This window comes from Bombus terrestris, chromosome 7 (assembly GCF_910591885.1).
Source record: "Bombus terrestris chromosome 7, iyBomTerr1.2, whole genome shotgun sequence".
Taxonomy (NCBI): domain Eukaryota; kingdom Metazoa; phylum Arthropoda; class Insecta; order Hymenoptera; family Apidae; genus Bombus; species Bombus terrestris.
The window spans coordinates 1,414,876-1,425,807 of record NC_063275.1 but is presented as its reverse complement, the minus strand read 5'-3'; the positions used below and the strand labels follow the sequence as shown (position 1 = coordinate 1,425,807).

General features: G+C 42.8%; 1 long non-coding RNA gene across 5 annotated transcripts in view; it reads left to right on the top strand.

Annotated features, from left to right (window-relative positions):
- Window positions 1-9,039: 9,039 nt before the first annotated feature.
- Window positions 9,040-10,932, top strand: part of LOC100650155 — a 133,302-nt gene continuing 131,409 nt past the window's right edge. For 2 of the 5 annotated variants that reach the window (XR_007224506.1, XR_007224504.1), the window contains exon 1: window positions 9,043-10,056. This is a non-coding gene — a long non-coding RNA (uncharacterized LOC100650155). Of the gene's footprint in view, window positions 10,057-10,932 lie in introns of all 5 variants that reach the window. The other 3 variants (XR_007224508.1, XR_007224503.1, XR_007224507.1) reach the window with 3 other exon arrangements.

Here is a 10,932-nt window from a genome sequence, read left to right as displayed (position 1 = left end):
CGACCGAGTGAAGTTAATCAAGCCTGCTACTCGCTGCCACGATGTCTGCGATTCCCCTTTTGCTCATCGATCGACCGTGCTCCCAGCATCGTGCTCTGCGTTCCGTTTAATATGATCCGCGAGGGCAGCGACGCGTTTCTGAACTAGATTTCCGCGATATCGGAGTCAATCAGCCGTTGATGGAGGTCGATAGACGAGTCGCTTCATCATATAATAAACTAACGAGAAACAATGCCGCCAATTAATCACGGGCCCGCATTGCGGGGTGAAATTCGACGAAAACGGTCTAACGAGCATCGCTCCTCCGGTTAGGGAGCAATCGATGTTGCGGCTCGAAAATTTCGAGCCAGTCAGACGTTAATTGTAGGCGAGGAAGCTCGTGGACTTTCGATGAGTCACCTGGCTGCTTTTCATATATATCAGAAGGGAAGAACCTTTGTACATGATATTTGTATAAAATAACGAAAGATTCTTATAAACTCCAACGAATTCGTCTAATGTATTTTCAATAAATCAGAAATTTAAACGTATTTCGTCGGTTTATATTTCCAACTGATTCTTAACTTGTTAATTTGCTTCTCATTTTTCTTTCGTTTTTTTGCCATAATGTTAGCGTAAGTGCATTTGTGTGTCGTCTGTACCACTATGTATCTGTATTTTGCATACCAATACAATGCATTTTCAGGCATGGAGATGCGTAACCCATGCCCCCTGTGAAACCAAGTGTCTCGATCGCTAATGGTTCGGCAGGGTTGGATGGTCCAGTGATTAATTGTGTCAGCCCTGATTACGTTACAGAGGACGCAGATCCACTATATTATATACGATCGTGCATGCGTGTACCTCGCGGCCAGTCCGTAACACGTGCGTCGAACGCACTTGTGCGTGTTAGGTGGATGTCGGAGGAGTAGCAACGTGACCGCCTAACCAACTGGTAGAAACGCGTATGGTTGACGTTCGATGACGTTGCTAATACGCAATTCTGTATCACCCATATGTATAAATCCCCAAGAAATGGTAAATTATATTAAATGTTATATATATCGATACAATTCTAAATATAAAATATCAAAGCATAAAATTAGAAGAACACGCGTAATGAAGAAAAGACAAAGAGAATCCTGGTTCTGTATGTTAATATAATTCTATATCGTTTAACGTCCTACGTCGATTGATTTATATCCAATTAAACATTTCGCCTGAAATTTACATCTAAATTTGAATAGATGTGTTGAGCATTGCTGAATATCGATGTAATTTATTAATTGATGTTCCAATTAATCTCAGCATTTCAGCTCGTAAATATTCAACTCGATAACGTCGTGGCCGCATAAATAATTCTCCAAGAGTGGAACTATTTCTCGGTAACAATTCGCTGTGCTGTGGCAGGCAGCATTACCTTAACGAGTTCCAAGTTTTAAAAAAGACGGTAACTGGACTAAAAGAAGTAATTATAGGCGGAACGGAAGGCTCAACGTCGATTCATTTGTGACTGGTCTCATTAGTGGCTTAATTTCCCGAGAGTCGGGGGATACTTGCCGCGAAATTTTCGGAATTTCTCGATGCCAGACGGTGGATTCGTATCTTTGTCCGGTCGAAGAAATTAGGCTGGAACATGAATCCCTTTGAAATTAGGTACCCCGACTGAAGATATTCGCTCGATTTCATCTTCGCGAGTCGGTATCGTCGCGAATTAAAGTTTCGTGTTGCTCCGCTAACGGTTGTTTCACTTTGAAAACGCGCGTATAATTTCTGTTATCTGTCCGTGCCGTGGTGCCACGAAATATAAAATAATAAAGGTAACGCGAAGCGACCAAGAACTTCGGCTATTACAATGAAACAGTTGCGCGCAAACGCGTTTTCAACTTTTAACGGCTCACCCTCGTTTCTTTTGTGCCCTCCTCGGTTTCGGTTCGCGAGCCTCTTCTGCTGCTCATTTCCTTTCCCTATCGCGAATTTACTTTTCCCGCCGGCGATCGTATTCAATTGTATTCGGAAAGGGAATCAGCCAGAAAGAGAGGATAAAAAATAATTGCCTAGGAGTATCCGTATTGGTCTGTAACGAGATTCAGATACTCGATAACTTTTAACTTTTTCCCCTTTCTGCTTCCTTTTTCTTCTACCCATACCTCTATGTATATAGTATGTGTATACCGGATGTCTCGATAGTTGCTTGGTAATAAATAAATTATTATCTTCAGCGTCAATTATTATTATCACGATTAACGGTTAATTATCATCGACTACACGGAGCTACGAAATCGAGGAACGTCGCACAGTTTAACTTATAATTGCGACTGAATACTTCGAATAGCTCTTAATAGGTCATTTTCTACCTTTTTCTATCTATCTTTTAGAATACGTTGCATAAATTTATTAGGGATTTATTGAGACACCCTATACGTGTATATACGTACATATGCCTACACATTCTTTTCTCTTGTTGGAAATTACTAAGTGCTTAGCCGGATAATTACATTCAGCCAGTTCTCAGGTAAGCACCATATTTATTTCAGTTTACCACCATCTCGCCATTAAGCTACTAATCCACTTAATTTCTTCCTAGCCCCGGCTAGGACGGTGGTGCTCTGCTTTTTGTATTTTGATGCCTCCACCGTGCGCAGGTACATCGCAATTAACTCCCACGGCCGAAATAAAGCCCCGCGAAATCCTGTTTCTTTTTGCTAACGCGCGGAATAAAACGCATTGCCAAATAAGAACGTAACGCGTTGAACGTCGAGGACTGCGAGATGACTGCGCGATATTAAAGCACCTTTTTTTAGGGTGCCGTTGCGGCTCGTTAAAATGATTAATTTCGCTTTGTGATTATGTGGTTCGTGGGGGAAGGGGCGGGGGGAAAGCCACGTAACATCACCGTCGATGTCTTCCTTCACAGTGTATACGGTCTCTTCTACCGGTGTAATATTTCACCGAGTCTGATAATTTGCGCAACGGCGAATCCGTTATCGATTTCCCACGGTAAAGTGGCTGTAAGTAGTTCGTGGTTGTGCATGGTCGGACGTTTCCAGCGTCAGAGCCGAGAGAAGAGATTTTTGAAGGGTCGAGCCGCTTTAAAATTGCAAGCTCGCTGCCAGCCAAACGACGCTATCCAACGGCACGTAGCTACGTATTTCCCTTTCGACCGGTTCCAGCATAATCGAGCGCACAAGGAACATCGGCTACCGATCAGGGAACGATCGAATCGTTTCGCTCTTTCTCTCTCGTCATGGCGGAAACGGAGAAAATCTCGCGTGGATAACGTACCTGCCGTTCGCATTTGGCTCCCATGCCAAAATAATCTCAAGAGAACGAGCAGCATCGGCCTACATCGTTTTTTCACTTGGTCGGTCGCGCTTGCTTGGCCACCCCTCGATCTACGCTAGCGCGGCAACCTTAGCTGTTGTAGTACTTTTCTTTGGCCAGATCTACTCCCTTTCCGTTCTCTCTTCCTCTCTTTCGCTGCTTTTCTTCGTGCCAATGTCTCCGAGACGCGCGCCATCAGCATAAAACGCGCAGTTTTATGAGCCGTAGCGAGTAGACGGTCTCGTGTTACATCTTCCTCAAATGATCCCTCTTGTTGCCTGCTCTACAATCGTCCCCGCGTTGTATTTCCCTGGCTTCATCGGTGGAGTTTTGGACGACGTGGTCGTTCTTGTCCACAGCCCTCTTCCCATTCTCTGTATCTCTTTTGATACCCACGCCTTTACTCGTACGCCACTGGCAAGTTTTCCCCCGAGCCAGCCGTTCTACCTCTTGGATCTTATCGCGCTTGCTCCAAGCGTGATCGTCCGATTACGAGTAATTTTAATTTCAATCGCCAGGCATTAAAGTTATAAAGCGGATCGCCGGAGTAAATAGCGAATCGTGGCTCGTATAAAATTGTCTCGCGGAGAAGCGGCACCGGCGCAGGTTCGTGTCACGCGTATTCATGAAACTGGGGTTTTATTACGCGGTTACATGGCCGTTCCAGGACAAAACGATAATCCTGCCGCGGGCTAATATAAAAATTATGCGTATGGTAATGATATCACGTCACGCGTGTATCCGCGCACTAAATCGTGCTTCTATAGGGTTACTACTACAATATCACGAGGAATTATTTGACCAACAGCAGGTTTACGGGAGTCAGCTCCTGTCGTAAAATGGGATTTTGTCACATGACGCGTAAACTTGCCTTAATTCGACCTATAAAGAAAATCGTTTACGTCGAGCACAGCCAGCAAGTCTGTTTCCTTTTTGCTCACGATCTGCTGTTTCCTAGCCTCATACAAAGCAGGGAAGATAAGAAATCCGATAAGATCGCAATCTTTTGTCCTCGACGATTCTATCCACGGCTATTCGCTTTTAAAAGCGAATTCTTTTAAAAACGAACGCTATTAGGAATTAAGGAAGCCACTCGGCTCATTAAGGGCATTGTGTTTACCAAGGTTCGTTTGAGACTAAGGGAATAAGAGTTCGCCGGTGGTAATAACGATTCACCTGTGTGTACGGCCATAAGAAATCAGCCTCGCGCTCATTGGCGTGGAAGGAAAAATAGAATAGAACGTTTAAGAAGAACGAAGCAGGGAAGACGGGGAAGAAGGAAGAAAGAAGCGAAAGGAGAGAAGAGGAAGGAAATTCCTTCCCCCAATATCTTTCGATCTGCCGTCGAATGCACAACCCTGGCAAATTGGAAGGAATATACTCTTCCCCTCCTTGGAGTCGGGTAGGATGAGAGGGATGGTAAAGAGAAGAGAGGTGGACAGGGAGGGGTGAAGGGAAGAAAGGCTGGATTGCACAATGCACGAGATTTCGTCCAGTCCATCGGGAGTCCCATCGCGTCCCCATAGGCAACTATTAGGGCGTGGGGTTTTCGGGGTAGGAGTCCTACAGGATGGCTGGATAGCTGGATGGTTTGGAAAGCTGAGAAGGGATGAGGAAGGTGGATAATTTGTCCGGCATCCACCTCCTCACCCTCTGCAGCTGTCTCCTTGTCCCGTTAGTTTCTCTTCCCAAGCTTTGGGCTTCGTCTCGCCTCCGTAGCTAGCCAAAAGAACAGGAACAACTGCACGCCGCTGACCCGAATCCCAACGAGGTGTCCACGTCTATTTTACTTACCTACTCTGTGGAACGCACGAACACTTGAAACTCGGACTGTCGTTTGCACGCTCTTGTCGGACCTCTATCGAGGGTTATAAGTTTGAAGAAATAGGTACTTCCGGGCGGCTATGTTTCACCGCGTAAAACAAATCCTCTTAGTTGGCAGGGGAAAGCAAATGCGCGGCGTTTACCAATGTGTCGTTTTAAAGCGCTTTCTAACAGAGGTTTATGGAGAAGACAGCGAGGTCCTCCGACGGTAAGGATACTCTACAAAGGTTTATGGAGAAGAGAATTAGGAGAAGAGGAATAGGAGCGAAAAACCAAGTTACGACCAAAGCCATCAAGCTGACTTCTTACTTTGGTAATACCCTTCTAGTGGCTGCTTTCATATAACTGCGTCTCCTGCGTGGCTTCTGCACAGGGGGTTTGTCCTTCGTTGCTACCGTGAAGGAGGATGGTAAATGGTACCGACGAGAAAGAGACGAGGCGAGAGACGGAGAGAAATGGCGGAAGAGCGGGGAGTATCTAGCAATTTGTATGTACAGTAAGCCTCTGTAATTGCCAGACCACCTATCTACCACCGCGAACGCGCGCACCGAGACCCCTCGATGTTTCTGCTCTCTCGCGATTTACATATTATAATTTATAGGTCAAAGATATCGGCTTGCCTGGGATGCTGTCGACGTTGTTCTACTCTCTAGAGAGATGCGAGCATGACAACGCGATTTTTGATTGTAATTCCGTTTTAATGAAAACTGTTTCGTAGATTAGAATACCAAATAATAGAATACTACGAAGGGATCTTCAAGAGGACTTTTTTTTTGGCAAGATTAAACAACATTCGGTCTAAAAGAATTGAAATAATCTCATCTTGCATCTAATGTTTAATTCGACTGAAACGTTACGTGATATTCGGCGATTCCGTTTGATATATGAAATGAAATGTTCCTCGCTTGATGCTAGACCAACGTTTCACGAATGATGTTTCGCTGTTGGAACACGTTGCACTCGGTGATAAAATCTAAGTGTTTAAGAAACGGCGGAGCGAATGAAGATGTACGAGCCGAAGGTATTAGGATACAGGGAGAAGGAGAGGGTCGAAACGAGAGAATGAGAGAAGGAAGAGTAGCTTTCACCGTGGGGTAACTAAAACGTACTTAGGTGCTGGGTTAAAAGGTGGAGAGTCATCGCGTGATCGTGGAACGTTATCCTAAAGCACATAACCCAGCCACCGGAGAAACAATCCGAAGGAAAAGGAAGGGTCGGTTTTCTCCGGGGTGATGGAGCCACTGCCGTAGGATCAAACCGCCCTTAGCGTAACGGGGATCTGCGATGATTCTCCATTTAGATATAGTTACATTTAATTTTCGAATGTCTTATAGGCACGCGATAGCAAATGAATTGATCATCATCTAAAGTATCCCCGATAACATCGAGTTTGAAACTTTTTTCCTGAAATACTTTTCTCGTTCTTTTAGCTGTATCTCGAGATTCGAATTACGGGTATAAGAAGAGTATTTCATTTCGAAACATTTAATATCTCGGTAAAGTATCTTAGTATTTCAATCAGATATAACTAGAGTGGAAATGTTCGTTTTAATTAGTACCTAGTAAAACATGTTTTTCTTCTTTAAGAATGGAATATTAATGTACGTATTGACCGAGCACGATTGTTGGTGGAGAGGTTTTGGCACGAGTTACGATTTAACGATGCAACTACGTTGATGTTAATGGCCCTACACCTTCTCCATTCTGGAATTTTATTGCGATTCTTATTTATCTGTTCATGATATTTGCGCTATTCATCCTGACGATACCAAGTCGCGTCGTGATAGGCTAGGAATCGTGGACGAAATTTTGCGAGGATGAACATACATCGGATAGATCCGTATGTGGAGATAGAGTTGATGTTATGCGTCGGGGGAAAAAGGCGAGATGAATACGATCGCGTGTAAAACGTTTCTTCGATGGAAAAATGAGCTCGATTCTGAAAAGTAATTCAACCGTGGGAAATATAAAACGGTGGGAAAATACGACAAATGCTGGGGAAACGGGACGAGATGGTGTAGGGCGTGCAATTCCGTAGAAACACGGACGTGAAATTCCACGGAACAAGCTGGAATAGAAACTTATTATTCCTTTGGATCGGGCTCGCACAAAATTCATATGGCACGCTGCGAGACCGCCGAGAAATATTAAGGAGTTCCGCGTATAAGCAGCCGGATTCTAGGTATACGCACGTACGTGTGAAAGAATATGTGCTGAGGAATGGTTTTATCCAGCTCGGTGAAATCGATCACCCGACCCATGGACGTAATACTATTGAAAAATTGCCATGGAATCTTTTGTGTGCACGATAAGAGCCAGAACAATCGTAAATAAGAGTGGAATAATAAAAATGAAAATGTTGAGAAAAAAAAATAAAATTGATAAAGCGATAAATATTATTCTACAACATGATTTGAAGAATCTTGTCATTTATTAGGAAGATGTTTACGTTTACCGATAAGCTCTCGAAACAGGAAGGTACACGAATAAAGCCGAGATATTAGAGGTATTAGAGGTATTACAGCATTTGAAAAGTCATCTCGTAAACAAGAATGTAACTGTAGGGTCTCCCAGGGAGCAGCCGGCACGTCGTTCTGGATATTCCGGGCATGGGTGTAACATTGAATATGCATTAGCGTCAGCACGTCGATGGTTGCAGCTACGCAGGAGGGATGAACGGAGTCGACGGTGACTCACATTGTGACCGGAATAAGCAAACTATCCTTTAAGGTTCACCCCTTAGATCGACGACGAGGCTTTCTGTGCCTGTTGTCGATGCGACAGCACGACGAAGATCCTCGATTGAATTATCGTAATCACGCGTTTCCTTCGGCGGCCCTTTTCCTCCTTCCAATCTCATTTACGCTTCACCGGGGGAAGGGACGTTCTTCGTGAGGTGACTACTTGAGAATTACGAGAAATCAGACTCTTCGGCTGAAGGTCTGACTCGACGAGTCCTTGAGTAATTGCCAAAATACAAATTCTTTCGAGGGACCTGCTGATACTTAGTTCGAGTTCTAGCCTACAGATATTCGAATGATACGAATTGCTGCGTTAGATATGTGTTACTAGCAAAAAGATTTTCAATTACTAAACCTCATATTAATTCTATTGAAATTAATGTCATATTTAGTCGTCAATAGTAAGTTATTTTAGTTTGACGAAGCCTTGATTCGATACAATTCTAAATTTCGTTAAATGTCTGAAGTTTATAGAATATACAATGTGTTTTTATTAATTTTGTACATTTCCATGTAATTATTATACATATTACATAATCAGTTCGATGAAATGCTAACACGTATCCAATAAACGCAAACGCATCGTCTGCTATAATAATAAATTATTTGGAAGGCCGTTCGTTAATTCGTGTCATCAATAGCGTATAATTAGGATAGTGTGTTGATGGGGAGACTAGGTAGTAGCGAAGGGAGCCAAGAGAGGGAGAGATAGGTTGGGGAGCATAAAGGAGTTAAGCCACGACGCATCAGGCTCACACGTGGGCGTGCGTGATAACGAAGCTTACCATCACGATCAACGAGTATGTCTTGCACATGCATGTGCATATAACACGTGTACATGTAGACGCGTCCGTCTACCGCATGGATGGTTGTGGGTGGAGCTTCGAAGTTTGATATTACCCTGGCAAGTGTCCATGGCAATCTTATAACTCAAGTGTTCACTACCTATAATGCGTGAACCGTACTCTCGCGTACGTGTACATACACCTACCCGTATACACATATACGTATACGTCCATATACTTGTGCAGTACTTGCGAGTGTTAGTATAATACTAATACTATTTGAGTTACTGTCTGTGCGCATCAAGCTTTCCCTGTACGGCAGCGGGCATTTAGATTGCTCGGTCAGAGTTCTCGTAATACTTTTGGCAGCTGTACGTTCCAACCGAATAGCGAGTTAAGTTTAAGTTTAATTAATGTGCCACATTGGATTCGTTTGGAATCGCTCGCCCCTTAAATTGTCACGATATTACCCTGCGTCTAATACGAATCCCATGCGGTAACGAACCCTCGTTGTCTGTCCGAAATTTTCTCCGATTCAAACCAGGTGTCGTTTCGTTTCCGTTCCTACGGAAATTATACGGTTATTAGCTAATCATGATAAGTCACATTTTTCGAGACTAGTAATTAACTACCCTTCCAGTTTTTCTACTGGAATATTTCTATGTATTGCCGATTTAAAACACGGTAGAGTAACAATGTATAAAGTACTCGTAATTATTAGTGCCGGAATTTTACTGGCAGTTATGTAAAGAGGATGATTTATTAATATTCATTCCAGCGCGAACGTACGGAGATTAATGAGCTACGCGGAATATTTTGTGCCTCGTCATTTACGCGGCATTTTTAGGTTCTAAACGATCGAAATCGCGTGATCGATAGACGACGTATCGAATTTCAATACATAATTGCGCGTCGCCAGCGCCACCCAGTTACACACCGTGAGTCGATATGTTTTCATTTACCGGATTCTCGCTCCGCATTTCTCGTCACGTATATTTTTACGTATTATCGTTAAACCGGAATATATCGCGCGTTATTTTCTCTCAAACGATACGAAGCGTTACAATAAATTGTTTCGAGCGCTTATCTCAATAATGACGACGATATTTGCGATTCTAAGAGTCACATCATATTGGTGGCATAAATGACGGAATTTCTATTTTGTAGCAAGTGTCATGTATATATCAGTGTTTCGTGTTCGCGTCGTATCTTGAGAATCTCTATTTCGAAAATCGAATCTCGGTCAGGAGTATCGTAGTGTGAAAGTGGATTACTGGTTACGTATTTATGACAAAATGTGACGAACCGTGATTATGGAAGAGCTTGCGATCCATGGGGACTCTTAACGTTGGCTTTGATCATCTTACAACAAGCAACAGGTTCTCCATGTTTGTACTTCTCAGGTATGTTACGAATAATGTACGAGTTATGGAACTTTCGTTCTCCGCGTTTCTTTGTTACTTGGAGCGTAGTTGTTGAACGGAATTTAATTCAACGAAGTTACGGTTGGAAAGCAATATTTTATGGACATTAATCTTCAATCGTAACCTCGTTACAAACAACTACATTACCTGTTTGTAGGAATTTTTTTTGTTTCTTATACATATATATTTAGCGTTCTAAACGTCTTTCAACATCTGTCCATATAGCATATTTTATACACTGTAAAATTTGTGCTCGTTAGATCAATGGGTCGAAAACATATACAGAAGGAGTTATATTCTCTGAAGATTAACACAACCTTATATACAGTGATGACAAAAAGTATTTGCACAGCACTATATTTATTATTGCATTGATGCTTTATTGGAAAACAAAGGTATGTGGAAATACTTTTTGTAGCCATTGTAGATAACCTTATTTTTATTTCTGTCTGCTACGCCGCCATTGCTATTTCCAACATTGATACGCTCCATTCCAATGTTTTCTATCGAGAATGAAAAGAAAACCGAGACTCCGTTATATCCGCCGTGGCTCGAAAAATGTAAAGGAAGACATCGTATTTCAAACAATATGATAACGTTTTACTTGGTGACTACTTGCGTTCAGTATACGGTACAGGGATAACTTTCTTTTGGATTTCGCTTGGCTTCCGTTAGTTGTTTGCTTAAGAATACCCTTAAAATTTTCTACTGAGCTTGGAGCAAACTTTCGCATTGTTAACTTCGAAATAAGGATATCGTTAAAGACTAACTTCGACTTATGTATTTCGTACGCACTGTACAGACTGTGTGCAACAAAGACGAAGATTAGGGAGAGGGGAATACAGAGTGGCGCGA